Below are 25,457 nucleotides of genomic sequence, written 5' to 3'. Positions count from 1 at the left end.
GCGCCCGGCCTGATAATAGCCGTTGTAACCAACCTTGGCAAGTGGTGCTGGGATTGAATTTAATTAAGAAAATGAAATAAGACATTTGTTACGTTCCAGGTGTGGTGGAAGAACTCATACTTATTCCATTTGTACATTTGGATAACTGTTCTGATTAACGGTAATCATTCTTTATGGATGTATTTTGTCCTACAATTAAATCTCAGAGGTGACTGTTTCTTAGGGATGTTTTTAGGTGAAAATATACAACCACTTCTATAATGTATTACAAAGGAGAGAAAGGGGAGTGCAGGGAAAACAGAATTATCTAAGGAATGGTGCATTGGTACTGGACCAGTGAGAGAGCAAGTTAAATAAGAGAAACTGCTCTAGAAAAAGACATTTAGGGGACTAAGCCAAGAAGTTCACAGAACAGATAGACTAGAGAACAACTGTAGGAAAAAGGGGAAGCCAAGAGAGATCGGAGTGAAGGTCGTGCCCCATGTTAGGAGGACCCTGCTGCCAGAAAACAAGCCCTTGGCCACCCCTGCCACCCCAGGACAGTGCAGGCATTGCCGTAGGTGGAACACATGTGGCACCATTCTTTGCTTCTGTGTCACTTGCTGAGGACTCAGTGTCCTGTTAGATTGGCCAGATACATGTTGTTTGTTCAGGCTTGGCCTCCAGGGCTGAGGAACAGCAAATGTCTGGCTCCCTGACTACTGTAGTGGAAGGTGTGGGTCCCACCAAGACCAAGGCAGATTTCCCGATATGGCAAAGGGGTTCAGATGCAGAGCAGCCCGAGACCCCCCTGCATAAAGCTATTATGATAGGCAAACATCCACAATGAAAAGCAGCTAACACTTACACCCTTGTGGGCAGATTGAGAGCATCCATGTCCCCAAGGATGTCTCCCAGGCCTCTTCTCATGTGCACAATCTCTCTTCCTTCCCATGTGTCCTTCTGTGGCTGCAATCCCACCTCTATGCTGGTGCATCTGGCATCTCAAGCTTGGTTGCTATCTCCATATCTCTTAAGAATTTCAGACAGCTACATTCAACCCACTCCTCCACATAGCCTCTTCCATGTCCCTCAAACTAAACTGAACTCATTATCTCTAAGGAAGTCTACGTGTGGGGCAGTGGAGGTCATGGACTCTGGGTTGGATACCTTGGGTTAGAAGCCCAGCTGTATAGCCTTGGAAAAGTTACAGACCTTTTATGGCTTAATTTTGTCATCTATAAAACGGAGATAGCATCTATCTCACAGGGTTGTTACGCAGATTAAATGACTTCATGGATGAAAAACGATTGGAATATTTCCTGGCACATAGTAAGCATTCAATAAGTTATTCTTTTCCACCAGATTTAGACCTTATTTCCTTTTCTTAGCTAATACTCCTTAATCACACGCACTAGAAACTTCGAAGTCACACTTGACAGCTTTTTTCCTTCTCTTGATATAACAGTTTAAAAGTCTACTGACTCAATGTCTCAAGTGTTTCTCAGTTCCTTCTTCTGTCCAACCCCGCTGCCACTTCCTTGGCTTTGGCCACGATCCTCTTTTGTTTGGATAACAGAAACAGTCCTCTAACTGGTTTCTTAGCCACTAGGTACTTCTAGTTTATAGAAGGACAAAATTATTTAATGTGATAATCATAACAGCTAATGTTTTTTGAATCTCCACTGTAAGCTAAAAAATCTAAGCTGGCAGGGAGCCATGGCTCACGCCTGTAATCCCAGCACTTTGGGAGGTCGAGGGGGGCAGATCACAAGGTCAGGAGTTTGAGACCAGCCTGGCCAACATGGTCAAACCCCGTCTCTACTAAAAATATAAAAACTAGCCAGGCATGGTGGCATGCGCTTGTAATTCCATCTACTCAGAAGGTTGAGGAAGAAGAATTGCTTGAACCCAGGAGGCAGAGGTTGCAGTGAGCCGAGATCATGCCTCTGCACTCCAGCCTGGGTGACAGGGTGAGACTTTGTTTTAAAAAAAAAAAAAAAATCTAAGAGCTTTACATGGATTTAATTGTCACACCCACCTCCTGCATAGGAGAATGATTTTTATTATCTCCCTTTGTAGATGGGCAAACCAAGGCATGGAGTGCTTAGAGGACTTATTCAGGGCCACATTGCAATAAATGATCCAGGTGGGATTGAACACAGGCTCCGACAGCAGACATTTGTGTTCTTTACTGGATCCTGGCCCCTCTGCAGGGGTTTCCAGGAGAGCTGGAATTTTGATTTCAATGTATTCTAAACTAAAATTATGAAACAAATTGAACTTGATTGATTTAATTAAATATTTATTTATTTATTTATTTTTGAGACAGGGTCTTGCTCTGTCACCCAGGCTGGAGTGCAGTGGTGTGTTTGTGACTCACTGCAGCCTTGACCTCCCAGGCTCAAGCAATCCTCTCACCTCAGCCTTCTGAGTAGCTGGGACTACAGGTGTGTGACACCATGCCCAGGTAAATTTTGTATTTTTTGTAGAGACAGTGTCTCACTGTGTTGATTGGGTTGGATTTGAACTCCTGGGCTCAAGTGAGCCACCCGCCTTGGCCTCCCAAAGTGTTGGGATTGCAAGCATGAGCCACTGTGCTTGGCTGATTAATTTAAAATATGTAGATTAACACTGGTAGTTTCACTTGATCTGTCTGTCAGGTGACTATTCGTATATACGGCCCTGCGAGGAGAGAGGGCATTTGACAATTTGAGAGACAGACAGATAACGATATGCTCACTTATGTTCAGTGCCAATGGCTTGTCATATGTAGCTCATGTGCTACAAGGAGGTCATGGTGTGGCTAAATAAGTGTGTGTGTGTATATACACACATATGCGTATATACACACACATACATATGTAGTATAGCATATAACTGACTTCTATGTAGAATCTTTACACTTTTTATGAAATTGGAAGTAGATACGAAACATATATTTCAAGTAGAGGTTTATTCAAGGCAAAGCTCTCAGGCAGTTTGTCAGATCTGAAGATGCAGATTTGACAGCAATTCCAAAATTTCTGACCTGTTCTGATGAGCAGCTGTCAGTTATAAGCTATGTAGAAAATAATCTTGAAAATTAAGAACAACTTAATATGTCTCTTCTAAATAAAGATGACATTTTAATAATGAGTGAAAGAATAATTGATTTTCAGAAGAAAGTTACGTTGCAGTGAGAGCATGTTGAAAACAGGTCTTTGAGACTATTTCTAAATCTTGCAGTGTCCTTCACTCTCTCCGTTCCTCTCTCCCTACTTCCCTTCCTCCCTCCCTCCCTTCCTTCTCGTCCTTCCTTTCAGCTGAAAATGATATTTATTAAACATAGACCTCGTACCTGCATTCTTTAAAAATATGGAAAAAGAATGTTCTATTCTGCCCCCAATTTGTCAAATAAAAAATTTCAGTGAGTTTTAAAGACATTTGTTAAAAGTATAAAGTACAACAACTTCTGATTAATTTTTAATAATAGCCAATCAACTTTAGTGAAGACTGATACTTAACAGTCAAATTTCAATACACCTTTTGCTTAATATGGTGGATAGGTTTAAAACATACGTACCAATGTACCAAGATCCTCATTTGGACCTACTTATGTTTCTGAGGCACATTTTTTACTTATGACAGTCATTAAAATCAAATATCAAAATATGCCCTTCAAATCACATGCTAAGCCAAGATTTGAAAAAATAACTAAAATTATTCAATCATATTACTGTCATAGAATATTAATATTACATATAAAGCTTTTTTTTTTTTTTCTTGAGACGGAGTCTCTCTCTGTCGATCAGGGTGGAGTGCAGTGGCACAATCTCGGCTCACTGCAAGCTCTGCCTCCCGGGTTCATGCCATTCTCTTGCCTCAACCTCCTGAGTAGCTGGGACTACAGGTGTCCACCACCACGCCTGGCTTATTTTGGTATTTTTACTAGAGATGGGGTTTCACCGTGTTAGCCAGGATGGTCTCGATCCCCTGACCTCGTGATCCGCCTGCCTTGGCCTCCCAAAGTGCTGGGATTACAGGTGTGAGTCACTGCGCCCAGCCTCATATAAAGCTTTTTATATGGTTGATAAATAAAATATTTTAAATTATGAAAATATTTTCTTTAAATTTTTGTTTTTATATTTCCTAATGTTTCTAAAAGTTACATAGAGGCAATCATATGAAATTTGTAAACAAAGCAGTATTAATACACTAGTACCATTTGAATTTTTTTCCCCCGAGAAAAATGTTTGAAGGCCGCTGCTCAATTTTATAAATCTTGCTTTGTTTTTGTCATTGTCATTCTGCTAGTCAGAATACTTTTAAATTTGCTAAGTGCTTATTTCTGCTACCTTTTTGGAATGAAGATTGTTGCTCTAATTAGATGTTTGCTTCTTGTTTTTTCTTTATATATATTACACATATATGTAGTTTGCCTTATTTTCTAAACTTCAAATTTCAGCTCCTTCTTGGGGTATAGCCTTGTTTCTAATCGATTAATTTCCCCCCACTTCAACTTTTCAGTCTTTTCTATTTTCTTTTCTCTTTTTTTTTTGAGACAGAGCGTCACTTTCTCACCCAGGCTGGAGTGAAATGGCGCTATCTTGGCTCACTGAAACTTCTGCCTCCTGGGTTCAGGTGGTTTTCGTGCCTCAACCACCTAAGTAGCTGGGACTACAGGTGTGTGCTACCGCACCCATCTAATTTTTGTATTTTTTTTAAGTTGAGATGAGGTTTCACCACGTTGTCCAGGCTGGTCTCGAACTCCTGACCTCAAGTGATCTGCCTGCCTCCCAAAGTGCTGGGATTACAGGCGTGAGACATGGTGCCTGGTCTTTTTTTTCTTCTTTCTTTCTAATTTGTGTTTTAGGTTCAGGGAGTACATATGCAGGTTTGTTACATGGGTAAATTGCATGTCACAGGGGTTTAGTGTACAGATTATTTTGTCACCCACATAATGAACATAGTACTCGATAGGTAGTTTTTTGGTCCTGACCTTTCTCCTGGCCTCTACTCTCAGGCAGTCCCTCCCTCCCTCCCTCCCTTTATTCCTTCCTTTTTCTTTCTTTCTGTCTGTGTTTTTGGAGTTTTGCTCTGTTGCCCAGGCTGGAGTGCAGTGGCGTGATCTCGGCTCACTGCACCCTCCGCTTCCCAGGTTCCAGTGATTCTCCTGCCTCAGCCGCCCGAGTAGCTGGGACTACAGGCGCCAGCCACCACACCTGGCTAATTTTTTGTATTTTTAGTAGAGACAGGGTCTCACCGTGTTAGCCAGAATGGTCTCCATCTCCTGGCCTCGTGATCCGCCTGCCTTGACCTCCCAAAGTGCTGGGATTACTGGCATGACTGGGTCTGGCTCTGTCACCCAGGCTGGAGTACAGTGGCTCAATCTCAGCTCACTGTATCCTTGACCTCCTAGGCTCAGTTGATCCTCCCACCTCAGCCTCCCGAGTAGCTGGGATTATAGGCACGTGCCACCATGCCTGGCTAATTTTTGTGTTTTTTGTAGAGACAGGGTTTCACCGTGTTGCCCAGGCTGGTCTCAAACTCTTGAGCTCAAGCAATCCACCCGCCTTGGCTTCCCAAGGAACTGAGATTACAGGCATGAGCCACCACACCCGGCCTCCGTTTTCTTTCACAAAATTCCTTTTAAACTTAGATTTACCTGTCATTGTGTTTTGCATTGTACTCTAAGCATGCCAGGTCATCTCCTGCCGGGTGGGGGGCCCTGTCTGTCTTGCCTTCTATGCTCCCACTTTCTGCCTTACCCCGCTGGGTTGCTGGCTTCAGACCTTTCTCCTTCTCTCTTTTCCCTTTCTTTTCTCTTTCCTCTGTCCATTATTCCCACTCCCCTCCGGAACACAATCCAATCTCTCAGGGGTATCTGTGGTGAGAGGAGCATCACAGAGAAGCAGCTGGGACTCATTGATCCAATCTCAGGAGTATCTGGTGAGAGGAGCATCACAGAGAAGTAGTTGGGACTCACCGATTTCTGTTTCCGTGGTTGGGACATGATACCCAGCTGGGCGCATAAAACAGAACTGGGCCTCCCGGCTCCCAGCACCACTGGTCAAGGGCAGCACTGTGGCCCTAAGCCCCACCCTCAGGCCCTGCTGGGTCCAGCCATCCTGAGCTCAGTGCTCTCATGCTTTTCCTGAGAGATCGTGGAGACCTGCAGGAAATAGCGGAGAAAAACTGAAGGTATTAGTTATGTATGGGAAACTTCGTAGCTGTCTTGTGGGAGGCAGAAAATGAGGGACATCTGCATCTTCCAATGTGGGGTCTAAGCTTTGTAAATCTCAGGCAAGGCATCTGCTTAGTGGATTAAAATGGAAACCTAAAGGCACCTTGTTACCACGCTGTTTGCTGTAGGGCAGAAAGCAGCGTGCGTCAGGCCAGCCCTGGGTCTCAGCCAAAGGGTTTTATTTCCTGAACCACTAAAACCATTTCCCTTTGAGGGCTGCCCTGTGCCCCAAGCCCCAGCACAGAGCTACAAACAGAGGCTCCAAGGCCAGTGCCCCTCTGGCCACACCTGCCAGTGGAGAATCTGTCCCCATTAGGGGCTTCCTGTGCCCTGCCACAGAGCATCCCCCATCTGCCTGCACAGTCTCTTTCCTCATCTACAGCCTTATGACACTGCCTGTCAGCGTCCACAGTCACTGTGTGTGCCGGGGTGGCTGGCTGCAGTGAGAGGCATCTGGAGTAGAGGCCAGGTCCTTGGGCCTACTTGGAGGAGCCACATTTGCTGGTGTGTCCTTTTGGGATTGTCATCCCTCAGTCTCAGGAGCATGGACCGTCTGACTCACTGCCTGCAGCACACCACGTGGGTAATCTGAGTGCCCGCCGGGCGGGTAGCTGCAGCCCCTGAGCCAGGGCTGCTCTGTTTTTACTCAACTGTTAACACGTCTCAGCTCTTCTTCAATATCAAAATGTTTTCCCATGAACACCGAGTGTAGCATTTTCCCTGTCTTATCGGCCCTAGCAACCAGGAGCCTGGTTTCCAGGAAAGTGGCCACTCGATCCAACCTGGAGAGATCCACTCCCACTCTGCTGTTATGAGCTAGGGGATAAATGCCCAGCAACTGCCGTGGCATTTCTGCCCCAGCTCTCAACAGCAGAGTGCGGTTTTTTTTTTTTTTTTTTAAGCTGGGGCTGCGTGACATCATTCCTAACTGGCCAGCCTTCCTGCTCCCCCACTCAGTGCTGCCCTCATGTCCTTGCCGTCCAGATGCTGGTTTGCAGAATGCTGGGAACACTTTGGGCTCTTGTAGGGGGTAAATTTTCTTTGGGTCTCAAAATATCCCTAGTCCCCTAATGCCTTCCCTGGGTTGAGAATGGGTGGCTTGGGTTCCAGAAATGCACACCTGATTGCTGAGAAGCTCTGGCTTGGCTTGCTGGGTGGCCCCAAGACAGACTTTTTTCTTCCAAGGGGCTCCTTCCTTCCTGCTGTGAAATGGAACACCTTTTGTCTGAACCCTATTTCCTTCAGTGCTGACATGCAACTGTTAGGTGTTTCCCATGCCTGGCAATCATCCCCCAGCGTGAAGCTCGTGGGTGCTTTGGTGATCCTTGAAAACTTTGCTGGCAGGCGTGTCTTGTGACAGGAAGAGGTTCTGTTTATAACCATATATGTCTTCCCAAGAGAGCCGATAAATAATGTGCTCACCCTGGCAGGGTTGTCTTTCCATAGCTGTCCCAGGGGCCCTTTGGCCCCAAGTGGCTGCTTCTCCTGTTTCAATTTCCATGTCCTCTCGGTTTTGTAACTCAAGGAGCGCCCCTGGCTTAGGAACAGCTGACAACTCCACAGCTACCAGCAGTGGCACCTGGAGAAGGGGCGGATGGGCACTGACTTGTGGGCGTGCTCTGGGGCACCCTGTCCCCGGCTGTCATGAGTCATTTGCAAGGTGAGCCAGGATGTAAGCTGTGAGGGCGGAGAACGTTTGGTGCAGACCCAGGGCATCTGGCAGGACCGTGCGGGTGAGTTGTGAGATGGGGAAGAGCATTGCTCCCAGGATAATCCTACAGGCAGCCCTGCCACCACATCTTGATTTTCCATCTCCATCCCTCCACAGAGATGTGGCCAGCCGCACATTTGGGGGCCATGTCTGGCTAGACTCCACTCACATTGCTGAATCAGAGAGCTCAAAGGACTTTCAAAAACCCATCAAACCCAAGCTTTTTATGTTGCAAATGAGGAAACTGAAGCCCAGAGAAAGAGTAATTGTCCCAAATCAGTGTAGGAACCTAACTCCTGTCAGAGCTGTCCCTCCACAGCAGGAGAGCTCAGGGGCTGCCCCCATCCCGCGTGTCCTGAGCCTCCACACCTGCAGCAGCGGGAGGCGAGCACAGGCTGGGACCGGTGCCGAGGGTGAGTGGGGCGATCAATTGGAGCCAACAGAAGTCTTCAGTTTCATCCCTCATGGTGGGTCCCTGTCCCCTCTTGCTCTGCTGACCCCTCCTGCTGCACTTCCCTGGCCCCTTCCAAAAGTGTAGTGGCTTTTCCTTCTGGGTTGATGTAAATCCTTTGCCGCCTTCGCCCCGGGAGAAGGGACCAGCTGATCAAAGCTAGGGTGGCTGTGAAGAACACAGTGGGGCTGCTCCTGCCTCCAGCTGCCCTGTCATGACTGAGCACCTGGGGTGCAGGGAGCAAAGGGCCGTCACGGCACAGCCTGCCATCTCGGGGGTGGCTGGCAATGGCTGTGCGGGACCATGGCCAAGAAGCTGTTAGGCTCTGATGATCCTGTCACTGAGCGTAGAAGTGGGAATTTCTGAGAACGACCCTAAAGGTGGCAGCATGGACAAAAGCTGCTCCCTAGCTTCGAGGGGCATCTTTCCTCAGAGCTCTGGAATGCCATGCATCTGTGTATCTCCCCAGAGTGCCTGCCTGCCGACCGTCTACCTCTGATTTCTCCATGGGCTTAGCATGCCATTGGCATTTAATCCATGTCAAAAAATAGTAACATCCAAGCCACCGACCTTCACATAAAGACCTTGGAGACCCCTGCTAGATCGTGTCTTCTACGTGGGGCCTGATTGATGCCTGCCAGATAGCCCAGTTGGAAGCGGCAAAAGGACACAGGACCCCAGTGCCAGGAGCAAGGGACCCGAGGGCCACCGAGCAGGTAGTGGAGTTTGCCCTGCAGTCAGCCAGGACCCAGAGGTCACAATAACATGGAACTGGGCCAGGGACTTGCCGGAGGTGCCTAGATGTTTCGCATTTCTGAACCAAAGGCCATGGCTTTTGCTCCCACGTTTCTGATTCTGTGACCAGGCTGTGCCTCCCTCCAGATTGCCAGGGTTTCTGTCCTCTTCCTGCCAAGGAGTGTCAGGTGTGCTGGTGGATTGGACATTTCAGACCCAAGCATCAGGCTGGAGTTGGGGCCCTCTGTCCCCCTCTCTTATCTGTCCCTCAAAGAATCTGTTCCACCATTGTTTGGCCAAGACTTCCCTGTCTGGTGGTTAAGAACTGAGGGACTGGGGTTTTCCAGCCAGTCTGCATCTGTGAGGTTTGTCTTCTTCCTTTTTCTAAAAACTGTGAGGCCTGGTCAGTGGAATCTAGGCAAAGTCTTCTTTTCAGCTAACACACTCTCTCTCTCTGCCGCCGCCTTCTCTCTCTCTGCCTCCTCCTCCTTTTCTTCCTCTTCTTCCTTCTCTTTTTTCTTCTTCCTCTTTTCTTCTTCACAAGCTGTCTATAACTTAATCTCCCCACTGAGCCAGTTTTTAAAAAGAATACTTTGTAGAGATGGAGTCTCGCTGTGTTGAACAGGCTGATCTTAAAGTCCTGGTCTCAAGGGATCTTCCTACCTCAGCCTCCCAAATTGCTGGGATTACAGGTGTGAGCTACTGTGCCTGGCTTGAACTGATTAAGTTTAGGTAGGTGAGATTTGGAGAGAATAAGGAAGTGGCCAGGGGTGGTGGCTGGCAGGTGGATAAGCCCAGGTGTGATTTTCAGGGTTAGATGCTAACACCTGTGGAGGAGGGCTCACCATGAGACGAATGCTGCAAGGATGCTGGATGCACTTCATCCCTTTTTATCTCTGCAACTGCCCTGTGAGGAGGTAGCCATTGCTACCCCTGTTTTAGATGATGAAATTGAGGCTCAGAGAAGTTAAGTACCTTCCAAAATCGTCAGGCGGGTTTCTGAGCCATTTTTATAGCAGCAAAAGATATTTTCGGGCATCCTGGATATTGTGGATGACTGGATTGTTAGTGACCATCCGTCCCGGTTGGTCGTCAGCCTTGGGAAGCCTGGAGAGCTGGTCACCCCATTAGGTGCCCCTTCACGTCTTCCTCTTCTTTTCCCACTGTGAACCTATTTCTTTGATCTTCACAGCAATGCGCTGTCATTTGAGTGGTACCCTTGGGAAATGTAGACAGATATCTGGGAGCAGAGGGCAGAACCTAAATCCAGTAGTTGTGAGGATTACAGGAGCAAAATTCTTTACACAGTGCTGGGAAGGCACGAATGCCCAGTACATGGTAGTTCATGTTATTAGCACAATATGGTATGGAGGGTGGAAGAAAAGACAGGGAAACTGGGAGCAACTGCAGAATTAGGCATCAGGTGCCATGGAAGCAGAGTGGTTCCATTTGTTGAGCTCCTATTCAGGGTGGGCATTCTTTCCCTTTCCTGGCTGCATCCTCATGGCTGTGACTAGGTCTGGGAGGCAGGATGGAGGCCACAGGTTCCAGGTGAGGACAGCCAGGCACCTGCCCAAGCTAGGATAGGGTGGAGCAAGTATATGAATTCACCTTTCTCAGATTCCAAAGCACTGATTTTAATATTGAAACCCAGCTGCCTTTTGGGAGAAAGGGGATGGGGAAAAGACACAGTCATGAGGGACTCTGAAACAACGCAAGGCAGGGAGGCAGGAAGAAGCAGAGGGAGAAGATGGAGTCTCTGTGGGAACTGGGGAGTGTGAAGGGGTTTCCAGCCAGAGTTTTAAAGAATGGCCTCAGTGCACTGAGCATTCCTCTGTGCTAGGCATATCTCTGTGGTTTCACACATATCAACACTTTCAAGCCTCCCCCAAAATCCTATGAGGTTGGTAGTATCATCATCATCACCACACCATCATCATCACCACCATCATCACCACCACCATCATCACCATCACAACTATCATCACTACATCATCACCACCACTACCATCATCATCACCACCACAACTATCATTACCACCACATCATCATCACCACAACTATCATCACTACATCATCACCACCACCACCACCATCATCATCACACACCACCACCACCATCATCACCACCACAACTATCATCACACATCATCACCACCATTACCACATCATCATCACCACCACCACCATCATCACCACCACCACCATCATCACCATCACAACTATCATCACTACATCATCACACCACCAGTACCACCATCATCATCACCACCACAACTATCATTACCACATCATCATCATCACCACCACCACCATCATCACCATCACAACTATCATCACTACATCATCATCACCACCACCATCATCACCACAACTATCATCACTACATCATCACACCACCACCACAACTATCATCACCACATCATCACCACAACTATCATCACTACATCATCACCACCACCACCATCATCAACTTCATCACCACATCATCATCACCACCACCATCATCATCATCACCACATCATCACTACCGCATCATCATCATCACCACCACCATCACCACAACTATCATCACTGCATCATCATCACCACCACCATCATCACCACACCATCATTATCACCATCATCTCCATTTTACAAATGAGGAAAGTGAGGCACAGAGGGGTAAAGAAACTTGTCCAAGGTCACACAGCTACTAAGTGATGCAGCTGGATTGAAATTTGTCTTACAGTTAAGTAAGGATGAAAGGACCTTCTCCTTCTCCCTCCTCCCCCCCATCATGTCGTCTTCCTCCTCCTCCTCCTTTTAAAAATATAGTCTTTTCTTTAGCTGCAAGGCCGGGTTAGTGGCGTCTAGGCAAAGTCTTATTTTTTAGCCAGCTCCTTTTTCTTCTCTAATTAGAGCTGGGAAAAGGTGAAACTTTTAGCCCCTCTGCCATATTGCCTTTTTACTGACTTGAGCTAATCAGGGATTAGGGCTGCTGGTGGTGGTGGAGAGGGGATTTGGTGACTGGCAAGTGGACAGAAAACTCCAGATGTGTTGGAGTGCGTGTGTGGGTGGGTAGGTTGGGGGGTGTTGAGACAGAAGTTGCTCGAGGAAAGTAAACACTTGGATCGTGGAGCTTGAAACTCACCCCATCCCACACCTTTTTATTCTCTAAACCTGTATTGTAACTTTCATGGTTGATCTCCTTTCAGGCATGGGGAAAGTGCCAAGCCCTGAGATCACCTGTTGGCTTTGTCCCAACTCGCTGCTCAGGAAGCAGCCTTTGTGCATCCCTTGCTCCTATGTCTGACAGGAAACTGGGGCGGGAGTAGCAGATCAGGAGAGAACGTGTGCTGGGTGTGGGTTCCCTGGCTGTGGGCGGGCTTTATCTGCTCCAGCCCTCCTGACAAAGGGGAGCCCATGAGTCACCGGTTCTGGGCTGCCTCACCTGTCCAGCCCTCTCCCCTGCATTGCCCCTGCCACCACCACCTCCTCACCCCATGCATTGTTCATGTTTCCGTATCTATCCCCTTTAACTGAGTCACCACTGGGCTTGTCCTGGGACCAGCCCTGCTGTGAACCACACAATCATGAATGGCCCACACATCAACAGGTTGAAATGGTTAAACAATAAGAGTCTAGCACCAGCCAAGCTGGATGGTTCAACTTGTAAAGAAACAGAATCAATTGCTGCATAGCAGGGAGTCTTGTTTCAGGTGAATTTCAAGCTGGAAGGTTCTCTTTCAGCCAACAAGTTAGAGAACTAGATAGATACCAGAGCTGCAGATAGAAGCTTTTTCTCTAAAGAGAAAGCACGTCACAGATGAGCTGGTAGAAGAGCGTGAAATGTCTCAAACGACAGCATTGTACAAGTGTACATGTGAACTACGGTTCATCATGGTTACAATAACAATACAGAAATCAATCTTTATAGCCCACAGTAAGGTCTCAGTAAAGGGTTATTAGATACATGAATAAAAAGTCTGTTTTAGGTTTGAAATCTGAGCGATTATAGACCAAGAAACTGAGAATTCTGTGTAACAAAAATATCAATGCTGCTGCAAAACTGTGATTATTCCAATCTAGATTGGCTTCAAAGGTGGAGCAGTTTGAGGAACAGAAATAGATCATGAAGCCAGGATGATGAATGAAAAGAACCCCCAGCAATGGAGATGCATCACTTAGCAGCAGTTGCCTAAAGGCAGGATTGCTGTGTATTATTGTACAGGTTGTATATGGCACAGCTCCTGAAGGTGCACTTCACAGAGACTACAATATGCATGACGACCCTGGAGCTTCTCAAAGTGATGGCTCTGCATAAGGTTTATCCCAATCGCTTAGTGAGGGATATGTGAAAAGTTAACATCAGAGCCAAACAGTGCATATTATTCACAGTTTTTCTTATATCTATCTATGCTTACCATAACTGTTTAGCAAATTGCATACATAATTCATTCACATGGATTCAGCCTTTTTATGAGATAATTATAGATTCACAGGAAATTGCACAACAATGTACAAGGAAGTCCTGTGTATCCTTCATCTTCATTCGGTTTTCCCCAGGTAACATCTTATAGAAGTAGATACAATATTAAAACCCAGAAATTGACATTGGTATACTCTACAGAGTTTCCTTGGATTTCACCGGCTTTGCATGCACTCATTTGTGTGTGTGTGTGTGGCGGGCGGCAGGGGGGTTCTGTGCAGCTTTATCACACTGAACTGGTGGTAGAGTCTTGTAACCATCACCATAATTAAGATACAGAACTGTTCCATCATTGCAAAAATCTCCCACCTCCTTACTCCCTCCTCCATATCTAACCCCTGGTAACGACTAACTTGTTCTCCAGCTCTATAATTTGGCTATTTCGAGAATGCTAGATAGATAGGAATTCAATCTTTTTCTTTTATCAATCACTTTTTTTTTTTTTGAGACAGAGTTTCACTCTTGTTGCCCAGGCTGGAGTGCAATGGCTTGATCTCGGCTCACGGTAACCTCTACCTCCCAGCTTTAAGTGATTCTCCTGCCTCAGCCTCCCGAGTAGCTGGGATTATAGGCATGTTCCACCAAGCCTGGCTAATTTTGTATTTTTTAGTAGAGACGGGGTTTCTCCATGTTGGTCAGGCTGGTCTCAAACTCCTAACCTCAGGTGATCCACTGGCCTTTTCTTCCCAAAGTGCTGGGATTACAGGTGTGAGCCACCATGCCTGGCCCTTTTCAATCACTTTTTAGCTAGTTATTTCACTACAAAGTTCTGACTTAAGGATTTCTATGAAAACATAAGAAGTAGATGTGTTTGAACTACAGAGACCCAACTGAGAACAAAGTGGACAATCTTGTGCCTAGAGAGGGCAGGCCAGGAGACAGGAGAATACTTTGATGTATTAAGCACTTAACTGGGTGCCAGGCACTGTTCTGAGGCTTCATGGAAGTTGCCTACAGAATGGCACCCTGAGAGGCTGCCTCCTCTTGGGACATTCTTCCCCCACCAACACTCTCTATGTCCTGTGCAGATTCGCATTGGGTCACCATCCCCTGAGAGTAGGAGTCTGGCTTCTCAGAGAGCTTGGTGTGAAGCACGGGGCCTCTGGCCACTGAGTTGTCCGGCTTTGGTTTTCCCTCCCCGTGGGTGCAGAGTAAACTCTAGCTGTTGGGGGCTTCTCCCCATTCCTTTGCTCTGCCCTTGGATTGCCCCAGCTGCTAGGACCAAATGCCACATGGGAGCGGGATACAGGCAGCCTTTACCTCCTGTAGCAACCATGGCTGCCACAGCTTCTTGCCGCTCAAGATTTGGAGGGAAACACACTCGACCATTATCGGCAACCTCAGCATTTTCAGGAGTTAAAGATTAATGGAGAGAAACTCATTGTCCTAAATCCCCAGCGGGGTATGAGGTTTAGGAAATTCCCTTCTTGAGGTTATTAATTAAGCCTTGGTGGCCTGGTGAGACTAGATCTCCAGTGACAAAATATAATTGGCCTATTATCTGGGGACTTTGGGGTGAATTGCCACAAACTGACAGGGGCCTTAAATCCAGGAATGAATGATTCAGGCATTGATGAACTGTTATGTCTGCAGACCTTTGCAAACAGAAGTGAATGTGATGGGTCTGACAAGTTTGATGCAGTGTGGCTTGAAGTAAAAGCATCAACCATGGCCGGGTGCAGTGACTCACACCTGTAATCCCAGCACTTTGGGAGGCCAAGGTGGGCGGATCACAAGGTCAGGAGTTCGAGACCAGTCTGGCCAATAAGGTGAAATCCTATCTCTACTAAAAAAAAAAACACCCAAAGTTTAGCCAGGCGTGGTGGTAGGCACCTGTAGTCCCAGCTACTTGGAAGGCTGAGGCACAAGAATCGCTTGTACCCAGGAGGCAGAGGTTGCAGTGAGCTGACATTGCACCACTGCACTCCAGCCTGGGCAACACAGCTAGACTAATCTCAAAAAAAGAAAAAAAAGCATCAACCACATTCTTTTTTTGCACTTTGATTTTGTGAAATCTCTACATCTATTTGTCCATGGTCCTATGGCCTGATGCAGGGAAGATACAATGTTGGTGTTTCAACTTGCTTGAGCTCTAATAAATAAATCTCAGCTGTTTTATAGGCAGAATCCTCCAGTATTATATCCCAATAGTATACCAACCATTTTTGAAGTTGGACCACATATCATTGTTTCATTAGCATTGCGGCTAAGTACTTCATGTTGTGGAACATATGTACTTTATTAAGGCAAATAATGATTGATTGTGTTGTGAGAATTTTGTTAGAAACTTGCAGGCTCCTTGAAAATTGCCTACAGTAGATAAGACATCTGTATTTAACTTTTCTTTCTAGGTTAAATCCTAAGGCCATAAAGGCAGAAATAAAAAAAAGAACCATATTTGAGTTCATTAAAGTGCACACAGGGAGAGAAACAAGTCATTGTGTCATTGTCACTGAGCTCATTAAAAACTGTGTGATTGAGGCCTGGGTGCGGTGGCTCACGCTTGTAATCCCAACACTTTGGGAGACCGAGGCGGGCAGATCACGAGCTCGGGAGATTGAGACCACCCTGGCTAACACGGTGAAAGCCCATCTCTACTAAAAAAAGAGAAAAAATTAGCCAGGTGCGGTGGCGGGCACCTGTTGTCCCAGCTACTCAGGAGACTGAGGCAGGATAATGGTGTGAACGAGGGAGGCGGAGCTTGCAGTGAGCCGAGATCGCGCCACCACACTCCAGCCTGGGTGACAGAGTGAGACTCCGTCTCCAAAAAGAAAAAAAAACAACAAAAAGAAAACTGTGATTGAATGAAATTCACCCAAAATGTAGGCATCTTGGTGAATTTAGAAATGTATCAATGGGTGACTCATTAGGTCTTTGTTCTTCATCCTTTTGTCTTGGAAACCCCCTCTTTCTTGAGCCACTTCTCATTGTGGTTAAGGCAGCTTAAAGTTCTCATGAGTCCTTCAAGGGCAAAAATAGATTCCCCTTATAGTGGATTCCAAACTGAAGCGGATAACATTAAAGCAAGGCCCACAGTGCACTCACCCTAAGTAAAGCATTGGGAAGTCTTGTTTACAAATAAAAGCATGCGAGGCACTGGCAGTGCCTCCTTCTCTTTTTAAGAAGTTCTTAGATTTATTGTACGGACTTGCCATCACCCTTTTCTCTTTGTCGCAAGTATCCTTCCTATGAGAGCTATATTAAGGACCCACACTCTCTCACCTACAACCCCCAAAATCCAGAGAGCTATGAAAACCAACAGTGTTTTGTATACTTGACACCATTGTGGCAGCATCATCTGACTGAAACTGGCTTGAAACAATGTGTAAGTTTTATTTATCTCACTTGCTGTGAATGTTCCTGTTTCATTGCAAAAATGTTAATGTGTGAATATGAGACAGTGCCCCAAGCCCCATGCGTGGAATTACACAATATATGGTATATGTACCACATTATCTTTGGAACAATCTGAAAAATTCTGAAATCTGTAGTACACCTGCCTCCAGGGTTTTGGATAAGGGATTGTGGACCTGAAGCATACCTTTTTTTACATATATACTACATAAACATCAGACGCCCTTTTTGATAGGGAATGGGATCCAACCAGATGACAACTTGACAGGCGTGCTTAGCCCTCTATTCCTAAGTCTAAGGCGACGTGATCCTACCAGAAACCCCAGAGTCTGAAACTTCCTCTGCCTGCCCCATGTCCAAGCACCTGTAGTGCACCCTTTTATGCTAGCCAGGTTCAGAGGCAACCATGGCACTGTGGGCCCCACGTTTCCAAGGATCCCTTCCTGAATATTCCACACGGGAGAGGGAGAGTTGGTGGAGAGGGCTTGGCTCACTGCTGCTAAGTCTTCAGTGGGATGTGTAAGGCCTTCTGGTAAATTCACTGAGTCATTTTCTCATTAATTTCTCAATCTAGTCATTCACTCTATTAACACTTACGGTGTGCTTTTGTTACCTAGGAATGTTTTATTGAGATGCTGGTATACAGTGTGTGTGCGTGTACGTGTGCATACATGTGTGTGTGAGTGAGAAACTTGTATGCAATCAGTATTTTCTTAGACCATATTTCAAATAATCCAATAGATGTTAACCAGTTTTAAAGTATTAATATTTCTGTGATCAAATAAGTCTAGAAAATGGTGAATTAGGCCAGGAGCAGTTGCTCATGCCTTTTAATCCCAGCACTTTGAGAGGCTGGGGAATGAAGATTTCTTGAGCCCAGGAGTCCAAGACCAGCCTGGAAAACTTATTAGTAGCAAGACGATGTCTCTCCAAAACAATTGAAAGAATTAGCTGGGTGTGGTGATGCATGCCTGTAGTCCTAGCTACTCGGCAGGCTGAGGCAGGAGGATTGTTTGAGCTCAGGAATTAGAGGCTGCAGTGAGGTAGAGTGACGCCACTACACTCTAACCTGGGTGACAAGACGAGACCCTATCTCTAAAAGAAAATGATGAATTAAACAATTCAACCGGTTTCTTCACTGCAGCACTTTTCTGAGTCCTTAATAATGCACGGCGGACATCCAAAGGTAGTGTTGGCATTGAACAAGGAATGCTGGCCCCTGGGCCTCTGTGCCCCTCCCAGCTCAGATGATTTTTCTGTTCCACAGAGGCTGTAAGAGCTAAGCAGTGAATTGTGTGGAAGGTGGCAGAGCTGACCGACTCTACACAGCAATGGGAAACATTTCTATCCCGCTCCGTCTCTGCGTTTGCAGGGGCTGCTGATAATTGTTGCCCCCTCTAACTACTCCGAAAAAATACAAAAATGCAGGTGGCCACTTGGGGCTGCGTCAGCAAAGAGAATGCTCTTCTGGCGTCATCTAACCTTGAAAATAATAGCCCCTTGAGCGCAATTTCCAGATGAATCTCTTTGAATTTCTTTTGTTCCCTAGACAGCTTGCCTTCTACAACATTGCACTATGAACAGCAAAGAACATGACTGCCCTCCGACCTGTTGGCATGTCGAGAGGCAAGATTTCTCACGATCCAGACTCTATGGAGGATGCGAGGAATCCCATTTTCATGCCTAGTTTTACAGCTGAGCTAAGGTCTCTCCTGGGAAAACCAACAAACATGCTCTATTTTGCTATTTTAAAACAGTTTTCCAAAATTAGAGTGCTGGTTTTATCTGTGGGGGTTCAACACAACTTTATGACTCTTACACTGGACAACATTTTGCTGGAGGTAAGATATAGTTTTGAGATAGGATGATGGTAGGTAGGACCCTTTCGTATTTGTTTTGTTAAATAATGACTTGAGTTCAACTTGTGAATTGAACTTAGGTCCTTTCTTCTTTTTTTTAAACCATGTTTGTGTTTGCAGTTGTTGTTTTCATGATCATTTCTGCCACTGACTTCCTCTCTGACAGGAGTTATATAAATTTATTTCTATTTTACTTTGTTGTACCTTGGTCTCTCCAGAGGAAAATGGGAACTTGTGAGTATTTATGAAGAAAATGCCTGTCAAATTGGGAATACTCTTGGAGTGGAAAATGGAGGCATTATAAAATAACTTTATTTTCCTCTGTGATCAGCGTGTAGTGAACGCTCAATGAGATATGACTAGAATTTAAGAATGAAGACTCCACTAGAGCAAGGGTCTCTCCTACCTTCTTATCTATCATCTCTCTGGCACTGGGACAGGAACTGACAGTGAAGGTGCTCAGTATTTGTTGAATGCATAAATGACCAATGGAAAGAAGGAAGAAAAAAGGAGGAAGGAAGGAAGGACCAGAGAGAGAAATAAGACCCTCTGCTGAGCCAGCAGGTAACTGAATGTCACTTTTCTTCTTTCCTTGTCTTGGAAGCCAGGAGATGTGTAGAACATTTTTCTTCTCAATTCTCTCCAAATACATATATATTTTTTAATATTACAAATTTTCTTAGGTGTTTCTTTCCTCCTTATGTAGGTGAGTGAATCATCTCACTGACCAGGGCTTTTCGAGCTGATGAGTACGACAAGCAATGTTTCACTACCTTCTAAAAGCATGCACATTTCTCTTTTTAAAATTCTTTATATCTTAGTAAATCAGTGTCCTTTAGTAAGAGGGTAAGCCCACATTTGGCCTGTGTGCTAGCTAGTGAGGTCTGCATGCTACTAATATTTAAATTGTTTCATCCTTTCAAAATAGTCTACGCAAACCTAAGCGACCCTAAGGCTAAGGCATTTTTCTTCTCATTATAGAGGAGTTCCTTTTGCTCCTCAACCTTCTCCTCCCACCTCCCCACTGTTCCTTTCCCAAAGGGGCGGTGGTAGGTAGGGCCAAGCGAGTGTACTCTGAAGAAAGAACACTCGGCTCCAGGCGCGGTGGCTTACGCCTGTAATCCCAGCACTTTGGGAGACCGAGGCGGGCGGATCATGAGGTCAAATCGAGACCATCGTGGCCAACATGGTGAAACCCCCTCTCTACTAAAAATACAGAATAAATTAGCTGGGCGTAGTGGCGCATGCCTGTAGTCCCAGCTACTCGGGAGGCTGAGGCAGGAGAGTCTCTTGAACCCAGGAGGTGGAGGCTGCAGTGAGCCGAGATTGTGCCACTGCACTCCAGCTTGGGCAACAGAGTGAGACTCTGTCTCAAAAAACAAAAACAAAACAAACAAAAAACAAAAGAATGCTCCTGGAGCCAGGAGACCAGGGTCTGAGTCCCAAAATTAGCAACTGGTGCATCATGTGGTCTTGGGTAAATCTCTTGACTTTTGTTGTTTTAAATGCCCCCTCCTCCCCCCCGACCCCCGTGTGAGCGGAATGCAGTGAGATCAGTGTGGAATGCTTTGCATTTTCACTGATAGAATGTTGCCTGAAGCTCAGGGCAGGGGCCATGGGACTGGGTCTAGAGTGTGGCCACAAAGCCCCTTTCTCCAAGAGTTCCAAACCAGTTGGGTCTGCGGATGCTTCAATCAGTGGCCTGAGCTGACCAGGCCCCACAGTTTTTGTTACAACTCCTACTCTAATTAAAAAAAAAAAAAAAAAGTTGGGGGGGGGTAACGTCCCCAAGGCACCTTTCAGTTGATGCATTAAAAATAATTTTAGGCCAGGCGCAGTGGCTCACGCCTGTAATCCTAGCACTTTGGGAGGCCAAGGCAGGCAGATCACGAGGTCAGGAGATGAGACCATCCTGACTAACATGGGGAAACCCCATCTCTACTAAAAATACAAAAAAATAACTGGGCGTGGTGGCGGGCGCCTGTGGTCCCAGCTACTCAGGAGGCTGAGGCAGGAGAATGGCGGAGCTTGCAGTGGGCCGAGATCGCGCCACTGCACTCCAGCCTGGGTGACAGAGCGAGACTCTGTCTCAAAAAATAACTAAAATAAAAAATTTTAAAAAATTTCAAATCCATTGGACTGTGAGTCAGGAGTCTGGGTTCTGGACTTGACTGAACTAACTGAGGTTTTGCACAAATTCTGTGAATTTTACTTTCTGCATCTGTCACATTGAGGAGGTGGACTACACATTTAACATCAAGTTCTTTCACGTTTGCTGAGCACTGTTTTTAATACTTACTGTATAATAATTGTATGCAGTAGGTACAATTGCAACTCCCATTTTATGGAATAAGAAACAGGCTCAGAGAGGCTCAACCCTGATTTACACCTGGATTGAAACTGGTCGGCCTGGAGTCAAAGCCCATATGTGTAATTGCCCTTCAATGTTTCCCTTGATTTATTGATTTCTTAGAGCGGATGAACCCACAGGACTGGGATCCACGGCTCCCTCAGAGCTCTGCCTTGAAGATGCAAAAACAGCACAGTGGTTCAGGTCTATAGTCCCAGCTACCTGGGAGGCTGAGGCAGGAAGATTGCTTGACCAAGAGTTTGAGACCAGCCTGGGAAATGTATTGAGACTCTACCTCTAAGAATAATTTTTTTAAAATAAGAGAAAGAAAAAAAAGATGCAAAAACAAAACCTTTCTCAAGTAATTTTGAGCCTTGTTTTCTGGATTTACTTGATTAAACCAGTGCCGGAAGCCTCATTATGGGATGGATATTCTTGCTTGTCATCTGGTCTAGCTATCGAGTTTGTCAGTTAGCTAGAAAAGTCCTCAAACACATATTGACATAGAAAAGCACCACTCTGCCTTTTGTATGTTGTGTTTTTTCTTTGACTTCTGAGATGAATAAATACAAATGAACGTGTTAGAGAAACACTGGCAAAGACTTAGCATTGATTTTATAAACCACCAACTCACGAACAGTTCAGCTGTGGTCCTGGCTGCTGCTGATAAACAATCAGTTGGACAAATAAAATGTGGACATTTGAAAAAACAAACATGCCAGACAACCATTTAGCGATGAACTATTGTGAAGGAAGAAGCCGTTTCCTTTGAAGCCGAGTGCCCAATTTTGCTTTCCGGGGTGCACGTGAGGCTTCTGGTAATGACAGCTTTGCGTGTGCGTCTGAGGGTGGATTTCTGGCTCAAAAGGAGAAATGACGAAGGTGATGAGGGCGTGCCTTGGACAACAACTGAACTATTGTCCTGGCCACCCCCTACCTCCTTCCTTCCTTACTGGATCCCTGGGCTTACCCAGTCACTGTGATAAGGCAGCAAGCACAGAGGTTTTCCCTGGAGGCTGGAAGTACTGCCTCTTCCCCCTCCTCCTCCTCTGCTTTCGCAGTTGCAGCAACTGCTCCCACTGAGACCGCATCCCATCCTGTGCCACCTGGGATTCTCCTATTTCAAAAGAAACCCTTGCTGGAACAAAGCCTTGAGAGGAAATGAGTCCAGAGAGAACGAGTCATTTCCAGGGAGGAGCCCTCTAAGAACAGACGTCAGACTATGACCTCACCTGTCCCTCTACCTGCGAAGGACCCATTGACATCAATTGCATCCTAGACCTTGGCCTGGCTTCCAAATCACCAGGAGCCTCTTCCTTGTTTTCCTGATAGCTCCAGATAACTTTTGTAGGGAGTACTTTTGCTTTCTGTTTTCAAACCGTCATTTCCTTATACTCTCTACTTTTCTTTAGCAGGGAAAGACCCCAGATCACAATGATGTGATTTATATTGATCTCTAGTTACTCATCAGGAACGTCTGAGTGGAGAATGGAAAACAGAGGGATGCTTGAGTTTACAATGCCCGAGTGTCCCTCGTGAAGGGAGTGCTGCCTCTGGATCCAGGATCAGCAGGCGTGGAAACATCTCCCTTTTGCAGAGGGTGAGTGCTGTGAAGTGAGACCCCAAATTTCATTCAGAGGATTTCTTTTCATTTGCTCCCTTCGGGGCTGTGATTGTGTCAGGCTTCCAGCATTTTCTGCGCCCAGGATCAAGTCGAGTTGGAGGAGCTTATTCTGACTTAGCCTATGTGAACACTTTGGCTTTCCCAGGTACTAATCAGCTCATAGCCTGCAGAGCAGAAACTGACAGCGCGTCAGAGACCTGCATGACAGTCCTGGCTTCCACTCTGGCCTCTCAGTTTCCTCATATGTTCAGTGAGTTTATCATCCTTCTCATAAAATAAAGATGAAGACCAACACCACCTAACATTGAGTATTTAGTAGGTGCCAGGTGTTCTACTAAGTGTTTCCAATTCATATTCTCATTGAAACTCCACAACTACCCAACGAAGAAGGCATAATCTCTGTCCCCATTTTATAGATGAACAAAGTGAAGTCTAGACATAACTTACCTGCCCAATGTCACACAGCTAGGAGTTTGACAAATTAAGATCCAAATCATTTTTTAAAAAATTCTTTGCAATAATCTCACTATACTATCTTTTGGAATCAGTAAAGCTCTATTTATCTATCTAAAATTTTTGGAGGAAGATGTACTTTCCACTTCCCAGAAGCCTTGAGATCCCCTGCCCGCCCCCCCCCCCCCCCCCACACACACACACCTGCCCCCACCCCTGGCACTTCTGGTGCTGGTGGCAGAGAGAGGTGGTAGGCAAGAACCCTGTGCTAGGAGCAGGCAGCCTGGCCCCAGGTCCCCTCCTTATCAGGAATCTCTGCACATCTCAGCCTGGAAAGAGAGAACCTGGTTGGTGATCTGCCCTTAAGACCCTGAGATCAACCAAGAGAGGTGCACCTGTCCAACCAGGACTCTGCCCTTCCTTCCTTATGAGGCCCCTCCCATCCTCCAGTCCTTGTACCTGCCACTTCTTCTGCCACAGGGCTCTCCCTGCTCTCTGACCACCTTAAACCTCTCCTGACCTCACCTAGGACCACGTGTGGATGGTCTATTTTCTAGTCCCTACCATCAGCACAGGGAGACTCGGTCCTCTTATGGTGCTTCCTTGTCAACGTATGTTGTGTGTGTTTGTGTGAGATGTAATTTATGCACCACAAAATTGGTCAATTTAAAGTCCAGGCTGGGTGCAGTGGCTCACGCCTGTAATCCCAGCACTTTGGGAGGCTGAGGTGGGCGGATCACTTGAGGTCAGGGGTTCAAGACCAGCCTAGCCAACATGGTGAAACCCTGTGTCCAATAAAAATACAAAACTTAGCCAGGCATGGTGGTACTCACCTGTAATTCTAGCTACTCAGGAGGCTGAGGCAGGAGAATCACTTGAACTTGGGAAACGGAAGTTGCAGTGAGCCCAGATGGCACCACTGCACTCCAGCCTGGGCAACAGAGTGAGACTCTGTCTCAAATATTTAAATAAACAGTCTATAAGCCAATGATTTCTAATGCATTCACAGATATGTGCAACCATCACCACAGTCAGCTACAGAACATCAGAAGCCCTTTTAGCTACCCCTCTCCTACCGCCTCCCCCCTCCCCCCTCCCCCCGCCAGCCATAAGCAACCACTAATCTACTTTGTCTCTCTGAGTGTGTGTTTTAATTTACCACGAAGATGGAGAAGTTAAATGAAAACCTCTTCCCTTGTAGTGAAAATTATGATCATTTCTTTTTTTTTTTTGGAGACGGAGTCTCGCTCTGTCGCCCAGGCTAGAGTGCAGTGGCGCAATCTCGGCTCACTGCATGCTCTGCCTCCCGGGTTCACGCCATTCTCCTGCCTCAGCCTCTCCGAGTAGCTGGGACTACAGGCGCCCGCCACCATGACCGGCTAATTTTTTTTTTTTTTTTTTGTATTTTTAGTAGAGACGGGGTTTCATCATGGTCTCGATCTCCTGACCTCCTGATCCGCCCGCCTCGGCCTCCCAAAGTGCTGGGATTACAAGCGTGAGCCACCGCGCCCGGCCAATTATGATCATTTCTATGTGTCCATGAACTTCTAAAAGCATAAAAATCTTAAAGAGCTGACACAACGAGATGGGGCAGGCGCCCATTTGTGAACACTGTGAGGTAAGTGGTCACTGTTCACCAGAGAAAACTAAAGCTACTTTCTTCCCCCCTCATTGTGCCTGGAGGACTCCAAGAGACACCTCTTTCCCCAAACTACCCACCCCATTAATAAAGTGAAGGACTGTTGAAATAGCCAATTATAATACAGACACAGGGACCTTCAGACAGGTGGAGGAGGTCCAAACCATGCATTCGCAATTTGTGCTTTTTAAATTGTGCAATCACAAAGCTGGAAGGACTTTAGAGTTCACTCGGCTCCTGTTTAGTACCCATTTTGCAGATCTGCGTTCTAAGGCTCCAGAGAGGTTAAGACAGGACCAGCAACCAGGTGTCCATAAATCCCAGGCTATTCTACTCCACTTCCCATCATTCAGCAGACAGAACAAAACACATTTAGTTAAAGTAAAGCAGGTCAAACGGGGCTGGAAGAGTTTCAAGGGAATCTGTAAAAGAGGCAACCTGCACATGAGAGAAAGACACTGGACTCCAGTGATTAGAAAATACCTTGCTAGGTATGGTGGAGCTTACCTGTAGTCTCAGCTACTTGGGAAGCTGAGGCAGGAGGATGGTTTGAGCCCAGGAGTCCAAGGCTGCAGTGAGCCATGATCATGCCACTGCACTCCGGC

The sequence above is a fragment of the Nomascus leucogenys genome, chromosome 8 (genome assembly GCF_006542625.1).
Source record: "Nomascus leucogenys isolate Asia chromosome 8, Asia_NLE_v1, whole genome shotgun sequence".
NCBI classification, from domain to species: domain Eukaryota; kingdom Metazoa; phylum Chordata; class Mammalia; order Primates; family Hylobatidae; genus Nomascus; species Nomascus leucogenys.
Note: the sequence above shows the minus strand (reverse complement) of the source record.